The following is a 14,922-nucleotide window of genomic DNA, read 5'->3' as shown; positions in this document are numbered from 1 at the left end:
ATTTCATTTTGGTTCAGGAGAGTTCATTCGCATAACATTTTGTTTATATTTACATAAAAGAGTTGGATGCACATCATAGGGTGTTGGTTTTATTTCTTTCCGATCACGGTGTCTACTCTACTTCGAGGTTTTGGAGGAAGTTTCAGGAGGAGGTGGGTACTCAGTTTATTTTCAGTACCGCTTACCACCCGCAGACTGATGGACAGAGTGATTAAATCAATCAGACCCTTGAGGATATGTTGTGTGTGTGCATTTTGGATTTTGGTGGGTGCTGGGATACCTAAAATCTTTTGGCTGAGTTCTCCTACAACAATAGTTATCAGACCAAGATTAGTATGCCTCCCTCTAAGTTGCTTTATAGGAGGAGGTTTCAGACTCTGATTTGTTGGGGTGAGTTCGGTCAGTGAGTGATGTGGAGCAATGAGGTGGTGCTCAAGACCACTAAGTTGACTCAGCAGGTGTGGTATAGGTTGCGACCGTGCAAAGCAGGCAGGTGTCGATTAGATGCATAGATGTCGTTCCGACCTTGAATTTTAAGGTGGAGGATTTAGTGCTTCTGAAAGTGTCGCCTTGGAAAGGTGTAATTCGGTTTCAGAAGCAGGGCAATTTGGGCTCCTGATTGATTGGACCTTTCAGGATTGTCGCCCGGGTGGGCAAGGTTGCATATAAATTGGATCTATTCGATGATCTTAGCTACATTCACATCACATTTCATTTCTCTCAGTTGTGGAAGTGTATGGCTGATGATTCCACAATGGTTTGCTTGGACGATATTCAGGTTGATGAAGGCTTGAATTATATGGAGAGACTAGTGGCGATTCTACAAAAAAAGGACGAAGACCTTGCACAACACGGTAGTGGGCTTGGTGAAGGTGCAATGGCAACACCGAAAGGGTTTAGAGTGGACCCAGGAACCCAAAGACGAGATGAGGGAGCATTATCTAGAGTTATTTGTAGCAGCAGGTTTCGAGGACAAAATCTAATTCAAGTGGGGGAGAGTTGTAACATCCCTTTCCAGATAATGCTTTTCCCAAGTTAATTATTTACTTTTTATTTGTGAAGGTTTTTGGTGGGCCACGACATGGTGGTTAAGGACCACGGTGTGGCTAAATGTATGACTTCAAATGCGAAGTTCCATAGTGCCATAAAATGACAGCCTATTTGCCATGGTGTGCCGTCCATTTTGGTGCAAACCCTAGATCTCTAGGTTTTGTACCCTATTTAAGGGCGCTAACTCCTACAGCTACCTCGTTTGACAGCCTCTATTCTCTGAAATCGATCCCTACCTAAACCCTAGCCTATTTGTGTATGTTTTAAGTATGTGAAGCATTTTTTTGAAGTTTAAAGGAAATAGAAGCTCATCTTGTGGTTTTATAGATTGGTTCTAGCTTAGATCCAATATCTTCTTCTCATTTCAGACCTTGTGGAGGTATACAGTCTCAAGCTTGCTCCTTGTTTCTCTAGATTTCATTCTAGGTCATTTGTGAGCTTTTTATTCCCAATCTTCTTGTACTTGGAGTTTAAATATAATCCAGAGCGTTTGCATTCATATTTTGGCTTCTAGACCATGGTGTTGGTTGGAAACTGGTCTTGTATGAATCAGTTCGGTGTTTATGCCTTAGGTTCAATCATTAAGAACTTTAGACTGGAGATCTTCGCTTATAGAGGTATCTTAATGGATAAATTTGGAAACATTATCCATCAAGACCTTGTCAATATCCATATATGAGATTTGGAAAACTTAGGAATAAAACTTTTGAGCTTAATACATTAAGCAATCCCTATACAGTTTCAACGACGTGGCGACTTGCTTGCCACAACATGGAGACTAGTTTGGTCATGACTATTTTTGGGTGGTTCCTACCATAGCATGAAAGCATGTATGCCATAACATCGTGGAAGGCAGCTAAAATTGGTTAGCCACATCGTGGAAGGCAGCTAAAATTGACTTTTGAGTTGGTTTGACTTTTAGTCAAAGGGATAGTTATAGGGGTAGACTAAGGGTTTACCATTTATGTTTCCATAGGAGTTGTGTAGCACACGCTTTTTGCCCGTGTGAGCCTCCTAGTTGTTGACTACATTTGTAAGGTGTGTCCTCTCACTATACTATGTAGGTTGCTAGTTGTCTGTGACTCTTACATGGAAGACCATGGTTTGGCCTCTGGCACTTGTATGGAAGACCATGGTTTGGCCCTTGACATTTGCATGGAAGACCAGGGTTTGGCCCTGGCAATTGTATGAAGCACCATGATTTGGATCTAACACTTGTACAAGTAAAGACCATGATTTGGACAGACTGGAAGTATGACTATGGTTTAGCCCATAACATTCGTTCGGGGTTAAAATAGACCCGTTATGTTATGTATGATATGTTGTATTTTGATAACTCACTAATCTTTGTGCTTATGGTTTTGTGGTTTAAATGTTTCACGTACTTTTTGTTCCAAAGCGAAGGGCCTGACATGATCGCACAACATCGCCTGGAATTTATCTCACACTATTTATCTGACTCACTCTGATGTTTGATAATACTCTATACTTTGATTGGTTTTGAAGAAAATTGGTTGTATTAATTTTGGTGTATTGAAAAAGAAACTTTTTGCTAGTATTTTAGGACGTTACACTCGTCTAATACACAATTTGGATGGCATGATGCAAAAGATAGATACACAGTAGGCTAGAAAGTGAGATCGAGGATGGACCCATGATATGGCTCTCTGATGGTTAAGTTACATTTCAATTAGATGTGTAGTAAAATATCTTAAGATAAGAGAGTTTTGCCTTTACCGGTGTGCATCAGAGTTCTGTTATACATGTGGGATGGTCTGAGTTCTTTCTCCTTGAAGAGGGTGGTCCTTTTATCTTGTAACAACGTAAATTTTAAACCAAAATTTTCAAATTTCAAAACACATTTTTCTCAATTCAAACATCTCGAAAAGTGTTATAGTATCAAATCATCCAACATATATCCCAAAAACCGAATATATAATAAATCCCGGATCCTCATGAATCAAATCTCTGACGTGTGTACAATCAAGTCGGCGCCTTCCCGTGATCTTCAGAAGTACGTGAAACACATGACACATAACACGGTAAGCACAAAGCTTAGTGAGTTCCCCAAAATACCACATACACACATTAGCCACTCGAGGCTATAACTCTGTGAGACCCTCCGGTCAATGTGTCTCAGTGGGACCCTCCAGTCCCCCAATTCTGATGGACCCTCTGGTCCCAAATTTGTGGACCCTCCGGTCCTAACTCAGTAAGTCAATAGCATATCATATATATAATAAGCGCAAAGTAAATAAGCAGGACAACTCAAATCAAAGTATATGCACATAAGACCTTCCGGTCACACATAAGTTACCACTCAGGGTAAGTATAGTGAGAAGACTCACCTCGTAAGAATTCGGATAGTCTCGAACTCAAATCACCGGTCTAACCTCTGCCTAACACAATGATAATAATATCTAATTAATAATGCTCTCACTGAAGCTAAGCTAACCCTTTTACAAACTCACAGAAGGGAAAAAGACCATTTTACCCCTCTATGGCCTTATAGTCCACAAGTTGACCAAACCCTAAAAGTCAACCGAAGGTCAACGACAGGGAGTACGCTTCGCGTACCAGCTCTTTACGCTGGGCGTACTCAGCTGCCATGCAAACCATCGGGGATACTCGACCCCTACACTGCGCGTACTGGGAGTACGCCCAACGTACGTCCCAGTTTCACTCTCCTCATGTTTTTTGTCTTAATCCGTTAAGACATTGGCTCATATCACAGATATGGACTCCCTAATGTCTCTTAATCCATAAAGTCAGTGACTTTAACCCTTTGCATGGCTAATTGGGTCACTAACACTAAAAACATCCATCATCTTTCCTCATGAAGCTCATATCTCATGCATGGCTTACTCCTAACGTCCAAGATTGGATTTTTATCACTCTAATCCACAAAATACACTGAAAAGGGGTAGATCAAGGTCTTTGGAGTTCATTATCTCATAAAGTCTCCATCTTTTGGTACAAAACCCTAAAATACTCCACATAAATGCACAAAACGAAATAGTGAGAAAGCTTGGAGCTTTATACCTCTATGTGAAGCTTTCATCAGTGCTAAGCTCAGATCCAAAATCCTGGACTCTCACTCTTCTTCTCCAAAGCTCCTTCTTCTCTTCATTATCACAAGAATATGCTCACAAGATCTTCAATGAACTCTCCAGCTAAGACGATGAATATTTAGGGTTAGGAAGGTTTGGTGTCAAGGAATGGTGGCTAGGAATGAGGCCATCACTTCCTTTATATAGGACCACACCCCAAATTAGGGTTTTCATTATGGGCCTAGTATGCCCAGCAAACCCTCCAGTATGCCCAGCATACTAGGTGGCCACCGCGTCCAAAGCACGCACATGAGTATACTGAGCGTACACTCTAGTACGCCCCGCGTACCCATTTATCATTTTTTCTCAACCAAGGGCGAAATGAAACAAATGCTCAATAGATTAAGGTTCACAAGGAATACCTGGACTTGGGGTATTATAATTCTGCCCCACTAGAATCAGACTTCGCCCTCGAAATCGTGCTCCGCAAATAGCTCCGGATGTTGTTCTCACATATCCGACTCCGGCTCCCAAGTCGACTCGGACCCCTTCCGATGTTGCCACTGGACCAAAACTAGGAGCACTTCCTTGTTTCTCAAAACCTTCACCCTCTGACCCAAAATCACAATCGGTCTCTCACCTGAATGTCCTCCAATGGCACTACTGCCGCCTCGACGGATACACACTTCCTCAACTGGGACACGTGGAAGGTGTTATGAATCTGACTCAACTCTGCAGGTAACTCCAACCGGTAGGATACTATGCTTACCCTGGCAGTGACTCTAAAAGGACTGATGTATCAGGGCCCTAGCTTGACCCGCTTCCTGAATCGGATTACCCCTTTCCATGGGGATACCTTCAGGAGGACAAAATCTCCGACCTGGAATTCTAACTCAGATTGTCGCCTGTCCGCATAACTCTTCTGGCGACTCTGTGCCGTCAGCAATCTCTACATAACCTACTAGATCTGCTCAGTCGTCCTCAGCACTATCTCGGTGCCACCCATCACTCTCTGCCCCACCTCCCCCCAACAAATAGGAGTCCGACACCTCTTTCCATATAAAAGTTCAAAGGGAGGCATACCAATACTCGAAAGGTGGCTGTTGTTATAGGAACACTCAGTCAGGGGTAAGTATGTATCCCAACTTCCTCCGAAGTGCATGACGCAGGCACAAAGCATGTCCTCGAGTGTCTGAATCGTCCGCTCGCTCTGCCCGTCCGTCTGCAGGTGGTATGCAGTACTAAAATGCAGGCGCGTACCCAACTCCTCGTGAAACTTCTTCCAGAATCTACAAGTGAAGCGCACATATCGATCTGACAGTATCGAGATCGGCACCCCATGCCGAGATACCACCTCTCTCACATAGATTTCAGCCAATTTCTCCACAGAAGAGCCCTCACTAATAGCAAGAAAGTGAGCACTCTTCGTCAAACGGTCCACTATCACCCAAATTGCGTCAACTCCACGTCCAGTCCTCGGTAATTTGGTGATGAAGTCCATAGAGATCTGTTCCCACTTCCACTGGGGAATCTCTAGTGGCTGCAATGGACCATGTGGGCGCTGATGCTCTGCCTTGACCCGACGGCAGGTCAAGCACCTCTCAACTACCCAAGCAACATCCCTCTTCATACAGGGCCACCAATAATCTCTTTTCAGATCCAAATACATCTTAGTGTCCCTAGGATTGATTAAGAACCTCGATCTATGGGCCTCCTCCATCAGTATACGTCGATCTCCTCCCGTGTAGGGCACCCAAATTCGCCCTCGGAAGGTCATAAGCCCTCGACTGTCCATCACAAACTCGAACACCTATCCGATCACCCGCTCCCTCTTATGGTTCTCCGGTCTCACGACCTCCACCTGTGCCTCCCGAATGGTATCTAAGACTGGAGTCATCACCGTCATCCTCATACACATATCTCGGATCAGAGCACCCTCTACTCTACGACTCAGGGCGTCAGCTACCATATTTGCCCTACCCGGATGGTACAAGATCTCGCAGTCATAATCTTTCACCACATCCAACCACCTCCTTTGTCTCATATTTAGGTTGGGCTGATCCATGAGATACTTCAATCTCTTATGGTCTGTGTATATGGTACACCGGACTCCGTACAAATAGTGGCGCCAGATCTTGAGGACGAACATCACTGCCCCCAACTCCAGATCGTGGGTGGGGTATATCGTCTCAAGAGGCTTCAATTGCCTCGATGCGTATGCTATCACGTGCCCCCTCTGCATCAGTACCGCACCCAACCCAGATATCGATGCATCACAGAAAACCACAAAGTCCTCCACTCCCTTGGGAAGGGCTAACACCGGGGCCTCGCACAATCTCTGACAAAGAGTCTCAAATGAGGCGTGCTGCTCGGGACCCCAAGTAAAAGCAACGCCCTTCGTAGTCGACCTGGTGAGGGGAACGACAATATTGGAGAAATCTCTGATAAATCTCCGATAATAACCGGCCAATCCCAGAAAACTCCTGATCTCGGATGGGGATCTCAGCACTTCCCATCGCATAACTGCCTCAATCATGGTCGGGTCGACCAATATCCCATTCTGATTAACGAGGTGCCCTAGGAACTGAACCTCTTGTAACTAGAAGTCGCACTTGGAGAACTTAGCATATAGCCTCTCCGATCTCAAAACTCCCAAAACCTCTCTAATATGCTCCTCGTGCTGTTCTCTGGACCTGGAGTACACCAGAATATCGTCGATGAACACGATCACCGATTGATCCAACATTGGCCTACACACCCGGTTCATGAGGTCCATGAAGGCTGCTGGTGCGTTGGTGAGCCCGAGGGGCATCACCACAAACTCATACTGCCCATTGCGAGTCCTAAATGCTGTCTTCGAAATATCCTCCTCAGAAACTCTCATCTGATGATATCTGGACCGCAGATCAATCTTGGAGAACCAAGATGCCCCCTGCAACTTGTCGAACAGACCATCAATCCTCGAAAGTGTGTAACGGTTTTTGACCGTCAATTTGTTCAGCTCCCGGTAATCAATGCACATCTGGTGTGAACCATCCTTTTTCTTCACAAAAAGGATCGAAGCTCCCCACGGTGAGCTACTCGGTCTAATGAACCCTTTTCCTAACAGCTCCTAGAGCTGAGAGGATAACTCATGCATCTCTGGCGGCGCAAGGTGATAGGGTGCCTTGGCAATAGGTGCCGCACCCGGAATCAAATCAATCTAGAATTCCACCTGCCTCTCGGGAGCCACACCTGGAAACTACTTAGGGAAAACATCAGCAAACTCACACACTATCGGAACCTAGGAGATAGAACTCGGTCTCTCAGCGGCAACCCTCATATCCATCACGTATGCCAGAAAACCCATGCAACCCTGCTGTAAACTCTGTCTCGCTCGGGCAGCAGAGCATAAGGCTGATCCAGACCTAGTGCCCTCGCCGTACACCGTAAGCACTCCCCCACTAGGGTCTCGTATACTCACCAACTGACGCTCGCAGTCTATCATGGCTCCAAATCGACTCAACCAGTCCATGCCCACAATGACACAGACATCACCCATAGCGATCGGCACCAGGTCTATCGGGAACTCAACACCAAAAATCTCTAGAGTACACTGACGGATCACGTCAGTAACAAAAACCGCGTGCTCGTCGCCAATGGAAACCCTTAGAGGGCGACTCAAGGCCTCACGTCGGATACTGATGTGGCGACTAAAAGCTACGGATACAAAAGCTCGACTCGCACCCGAGTCAAATAACACCAAGGTAGGTACATAGTTCACAAGGAAAGTACCACAACGTCAGGTGCTGCGCGAACCTCCTCCGCTTTCAGATGAAAGGCTCTCCCACGAACCCTCGACACCTCAGCCTTCGCTGGCCGACTCTCAGTAGCACGCGAGGAAGCATATGCAGATCCCTATGCTGACCCTTGTACGAGCTGAGGGCACTCGGCCTTCCCGTGGACGGTCTGGATGCAATGGAAGCAAACGGAGAACCCCTTGGGGCAATCCTTCGACATGTGCCCCTCTTTGCCACATTTGTAGCAAATCCTCGCTCGAAATGAACCCTTATGGCTCTTACCGCACTTGCCACAAGTGCGGCCCTTTTGGCCTCTAGCTCTGGTATCAGCGGGCTTAGCCCGCTTCATCGCCGACTACGACTGTACTGGTCTCCGGTCCATACCCCGAGACTCCTCCTCCTCCCTGGTCTGCAGCTCAAGCTCAATCTCTCTCCTCCTGGCATTGACCTGTAGCTCGGCCAATGTCTGGTATGACGAGTACGCCATGAACTCTCGTATATCCCTCCTCAGTATGCTCAAATATCGACTCACACGTGCCTACTCAGTGGACACGTGCTCAGGGCAGAACATCGCCATGTCGTGAAACATCCTCGAAATCTTACTAACTAACTCTGTCTTCTGCTTGAGAGACAGAAACTCCTGTGCCAACCGCTCCCTCTCCACCGAGGGAACATACTCGTCTCGTAACAACTGGACAAACCTCTCCCATGTCACCGCAGCATGATCTACAGATGTGAAACTGGCGATCACAAACTTCCACCAGTCCTTTGCCCCCAAGCGAAGCTGGTTCAGCGCAAACCGAACTCTCAAGTGATCTGGGCATGAACATGTGTAAAAACACCCCTCAATATCAGAGATCCATCTCATCGCAACAATCAGATCCTGTGTCCCATCAAACTCTGGTGGCTTCGTGTTGCCGAACTCCTGGAACAACAACGAGTCACCTCCCTATGGCCTAGCGACGGCGACAGCTGCAGTGGTGGCAGCAGCAGCAGCCTCAGTGATAGTAGCCTATTGCTCATAAATGTCTCAATCAGGGTGGTCTTGATAGACCCAAACATCTCAGGAATCTCTGCTCGGATGGCTGCTACCACCTCCTCATGAATCATCCTCTGGATCTCCTCATCACTGGTCCCATTGTGCTCGGGGTTGTGGTGTGTACCCACCATGATGCCTCTGAAACACAACACAAAATTATCAGAGACTCGGTCGATCATACTCACACTCAATCACACATTCCTACTTGTTCCTTAGCTTCCTAAGGATTCTAACTTGGGTTGCATACATATTTGGTGTTTTCGGTAGTACGGGCTCAATACTACCTTCCACACACGGCATGTATTCACCCCAAGTCCTCCTCCTAGGATTCTAATTCCCAAGTACTCTATCTCTCTTAGTATCAGACTACTCTCGACTCAGAATTTTCTCTCTAAGTGCTCCTGCTCACTACTCTCATTAGCACATACTCAAAGCACATAACAGATTACAACAACTCCTAAACTAAGGCATCACAAATCAGGCAACCCTAGCCCTAAGATATGTAATACCTAGCTTATTCTCTAGCATGCATCACTGTCATACCATAATTATCTCATAACACACTAAGTAAGGGTATTTTGGGAAATCATCGTTCGGGCTCTGGCTGATTGTACACATTGCTCCATCTTGATTTCTCTTAAAACTCTTTCTCTTTTTAAAAAATTTCATTTCCTTGGAAAAATTTTCTCAAATCCTCAGTTTAAGTCCAGATATACCCGAAGGTGCATCCGAATCCCTCAAACCAAGGCTCTGATACAAACTTGTAACACGTAACTTTTAAACCAAATTTTTCAAGTTTCAAAACACATTTTTCTCATTTCAACATCTCAAAAAGTGTTATAGTATCAAATCATCCAACACATATCCCAAAAACTGAATATATAATAAATCTCGGATCCTCATGAATCAAATCTCTGACGTGAGTACAATCTGTTGGATTAGTGTCTAAGTCCATAACTATAATTGATATATATACTTGACCCGACCCGGCATGGTCCATTTGGGTTGCATGGCATCATGCATTTGGATAGACTAAAATGAGAGAAATAACACTTAAGGTTTATTAATATATTATAAGTTCTAATATATTAATAAGATTATTTAATTAGTATTGATCAAGAATTAATCTAGAATTAATTAAGTGATCAAAAGAAGACTAATTAAATATATGGGTTGATTGTGTAAATCATCCATACTTATATAGTGGGCTAATGCTCCATGGATTATCAAGTTGGGCTAAAACCCATAGGATGCTCCGTGGATGCTCCATGGTGTATTTGAACCCATGGATCCAAGGAAATGGAAAGCCATGACAATTAGGGTTTACCCTAATTGTGTCACACTATATAAACGTATCATTCTTGTCAAAATCGGCCACTAAGTCTATGTGTGGAGGGCAAACCGATTTTTAGAAGTGTTCTACTTTCTCTCAAGTTATTCCAAGTGTTCATGATGTTGTGTGAACCATTTGAGGTGTCACACTTGGGGCACTAGGCTCTTAGGCTTCATGGAATCAAGCACCAAACAAGTGGTATGTAATTCTACTAGATTTTATATTATGTGCACTTTATATTATGCTAGTTAGAACAATACCTTGGAAAAATTGATATTTGCATGTATAATAGAGAAAACATAGATCCAAGGTATTTAGTGTTGCATGTACACCATAGGAGTGTTAGAATGCTCAAAACCCATCAGTGGTATAAGAGCCTAGGCTTGTTTTCTTGTTATACTTGCTTATACTGCTTGAAAATCGAGGTTTTTTGCTGTCAGGACAGGGGACTCGACGAGTCCATGAAGGAACGCGACGAGTCCAAGACAAAATGCATCCAACTCGCCGAGTTGGTTCATGCACTCGACGAGTTGGACCCCCAAACAACATATCTTCAAGTTTTGGTGCTAGAATTGGTCTAGAATCATTACCTTTGACTGTTTTGGACTTATAAAACCTGTTTTTAATATGGTAATGATTGTGTTAAACCAATTTCAATGCTATAATCGAAGTTTCAAGTTTATATATGTTTATGTAATTCTTGAAAATTATTGATTATGGATGTTCATGCTTATGAGTTTTGGTAGATCATAGGAATTATGTGCAAATTGTTTGTTAGTATAATTTTTGATCTTAATGAAATTGTATGGAGTCCATAGCTTGTCCTCAATATATGGATTACCAAGAGTTTTATGTTTCCTTGATTTATGAGTTAGTTTAGATTAATGAAAAAAAAAATTGTGTTTTAGTTGTTTTCAATCCAAATTAATCTAGAGTTAGTTCATAAAATGTGTTTTTGTAACTTGTCCTCAACTTACATAAAAGGTCACATTTATGAATCTTAAAAATCATAAAAGTGACATAGGTTACATAAAAAATGAAGAATCTTTTTCATTTAATTATTTCATGACTCCATAACTTGTCTTCAAGTTATGGATGTTTAAGAGTCACTTCTTTAAAAGTGTTATTAAAGAATAAGAGGTTACATAAAAATGAAGAGTCTTCATTTTAATGAACCATTAAACTCATAAGTTATGAAATGAAAGGTTTTGAATAGTTTCAAAACTTGCCCTCAAGTTTTGGAATTTGTAAAGTCTCACACACATTAATGCTTTAATTCCAATCTCTACAATTTTAAAAGTTAAAATTCAAACTTTATGGACTTCATTAAATTAATTAAAGTGTTTAATTAAAAGAGTTAATAATTCCATAAAGACATGGTTTAAGTTTAATTAAATTAAGAGTATAGTTTAATTAATAGATTAAACCACCAAGTATTTTAAATGTTTAAAATACACCCTTATACTACTGTTATTATTTTAATTATATAGATATGTATAAGATAAAGTCAATCTTACCATTAGTAGGCCTCATTCACGAAGTCGGTCTATAAGGGGGGTATAAGGTTACTGCCTATAAAATGGCAGTTTAATGGGTGTCCATTCTCACCCACTGCTTCCTTGACTGGTGGAGGGTCGTTAGCCGAACGGGTAGGAAAGGACTATAATTCTCCTTTCATTAAAAGTATAATGAAAAATACTAAGTAACTAAGCACTTATAAATTCCCAATCTTAGTTACTTAGGAAAATGTGAAATAGGTGCTAACCCATGAAATTACACTTTGTACCATACCAAGTCGATTAGTGGAGCGTGTGTGGTTAACCGGCACGCTAATAAGGACTAGTAAGAGTGGCAAAGGGTAACTTGACCTTATTATAGATCGGTGGAGCTGTGTGGCTAACCGGAACATCGATTAGGCGCTATAGTTAAGGGTACCAAGTCAATTTGCATGGTTATTCACACCTTGTTTGTGATCCTCGGCATCCCAGTCACAAACTTGAGAGGGCACAATCGAGATTAAAACATGCCATTGAAAGTTCAATGTATCTCAAAAGATCTAGGAATTTCAAATCCAATTAAAACTTAATTATATTTTGTTTTTCATGGTGGAAATTGGTAAAAGGTCATTTACCTACCTTCAACTATTTTATAACTCGGATTACGGCATCCCTCTTCCAGTTATAAATAGGTTGTTGGATTCTAGCCTTAATATTTCATATTGGGTGTTATATTAAGGACTTTAAATCAACTAACTTGAATTTCTCCCTTATAGATGTCTAGTTTAGACAGCTATGGTCTTCCCATATCTTTAGGAACAAGCTTCCTAATGAAGATGATATCCCAAAAGGCAATCAAGGTGAAAGACTAATCCCTTTATTGAGCACTAATGGGACTGGAAATCATACTTCATTTACTCTACCTCCTCCAATAAATCTCCCTATCTCACAAGTTTCAAGACTTGATAAGTTCTAAGTCACTCAATCCCTATTGGCAAACAAAGTCTATATGTGCTTAGGTCTTGGAGATTAAGTCACATATTGACAAGCCGGGAGAGTCGGGTGTCGAAGTCTCGAGGTAGCTGGCTGTTGACTTGGTTCTTCAGTCACTCCCTGATGACAGATCACGACATGACCCTTTAATGATCTTATCTATTTGCTTGGTGATGCTGAATCAGCAATGATTTGGAACACTGGTAAAGCAAATTTGATTAGAAGATCGACTTCCCAAAACTTCATGGACATTGACAATGGTGACATTGGAAATCCAGAAAAACTTTCTCTTCCCAATGGAAAGGGATCGGCCATAGTCAACTCGGTTGACCAAATGGTAAAGAGAAAGGCTAAGTCTGAGATAGTCCCATGTACCCTTCCCAAAGAGTCCATATGTGCCTATTGCCAAAGGAAAGGGGCATTGGTTGCGAAGCTGCCGAATTTACCTGAAACCTCATAAGGATGGTAAAGTCAAAGGTTTGACTCTACTTCAGGTAAAGTCCGTTGTCTAACTCTATTAAGTCTCTTTTGGAGATTCTTAATACATGATGTAATGTAATTACATTTTGATGTTTTTTTGAAGAATCAAAGGAAGCTTAAAGAAAAGGTGTGCTGATTCTGATCGCATGGTTCGATGACCAGAATTTTGAGCCACTACATAAGAGTTATGAGATATTGCTTAGGAATAGATAACAACAAAGTTTTCATATGAATTTCCATTGTAAGGATAAGTTTTTCCGAAAGTTTTAAAAATAAAAGAAAAGTTTTGATTTTATTTATTTTAAGTATCCTTACAAAGGCATTTGTGAAAAATTGTTGTTTATATGTTTCCATTGATAAGCAATATTGGAAAAATGAATTTGATTCTTTCGTTTGTGGTAGTGTCATAATTTATCAAATAAGGAAAGATTCTCATCACCCAAGTTTCAGTCGGATAGAAACTTGGAATCATGCAAGTTGTATTGTGTGATGAATGAGATTTTTCATCTTTGGTAAATTAAGACTAATTCCTTGTTCACATTCGCATGTGAGTCAAGCGAAGGACTAAAGGATCGGGTACATTAGGTTGTGCACTAGTCAGGTCCACCACAAAGGTTGATAAGATTATTCGTTATGATTACTAAAGTTTAGTAAATATGATTATGCTCAAAAGTTTAAGTGTAATTCTGAAACATTGGAAAAGTTTCAATATATGGCAGAATGAATAAGAAGAATCAAATAAGGCAGAAAGATAAAAGTTTCTCCAATCTGAAGAGATGGAAGAGTACTTGTGTATCTTGTTTTATGATTATCTTAGTGATTATGGAACCATATCACAATTGATCCTCTAAGGACACCTTGGTGCATTTGTTGGCTAAGGAGAGGAATCGTGAATTGTGGAAATGGTTAAATCAAGAGATAAATCATACTTCATTCCAAAATAAAATCTTAGAGTCATACTCCAAGATTGAGCCTTGAGTGACATAATCTTAAGACATGTTTAAATACTTGTCAAATGTAGAGTAAAATGTTTTCTTACTCTTGTACATTTGAAATTGGTAAGTTGTGATGTTTTGGTTAAAACAAAGACCAACTAAGGCCAATTGTGTGAAGTGTTTGTAAAAGAATCTGCACTATCTCTTGAATATTAGGCAAGTGAGTCTTATATGTCAAGAGGACAGTGGGAGTTTAAAAGATCCTGAAATGTTTTCAAGAACTAATCAAGAGTTTTGTTAATCACTAGCCCACAACTTGAGGTTTGTAACCTATCGTGTTGACATATTCTTATTTCTGTGTCTATTCCAGTTAAAAGTTGACTATGCTTATGAGTTCTATGAGTTCTCAATTGTTTGCATAACAACCTGGAAGCAATGGTAGGCCCTTGTGCTGCCAGGTGGCAAGAAATTAAGATTAAACAAGTTCAGTCCATATGTGTTTGGATTTGCCACTAACCTTGTCTTGTGATTATGGTTATGACAAATTCACAAGGATAGGAACACTTACACCATAAAATCTAAGTGTCATAAGGTTTCTCTCCGATTCATGAGAATGATGGTGAGGAAACTCTTTCACCAAGTAGATTTTAAGTAGATAGCAATTGTGAGAATGACAAAAGGTCTAAACATTATGATTACGGCATCCCTCTTCATAATTATTTAGCTACACAAGTGAGCTATCTAAGGAAAGATGTATGATTTTGATA

The sequence above is a fragment of the Lactuca virosa genome, chromosome 3, assembly GCF_052849685.1.
Source record: "Lactuca virosa cultivar CGN04683 chromosome 3, Lactuca_virosa_CGN04683_v6, whole genome shotgun sequence".
Classification (NCBI taxonomy): Eukaryota; Viridiplantae; Streptophyta; class Magnoliopsida; order Asterales; family Asteraceae; genus Lactuca; species Lactuca virosa.
Note: the sequence above shows the minus strand (reverse complement) of the source record.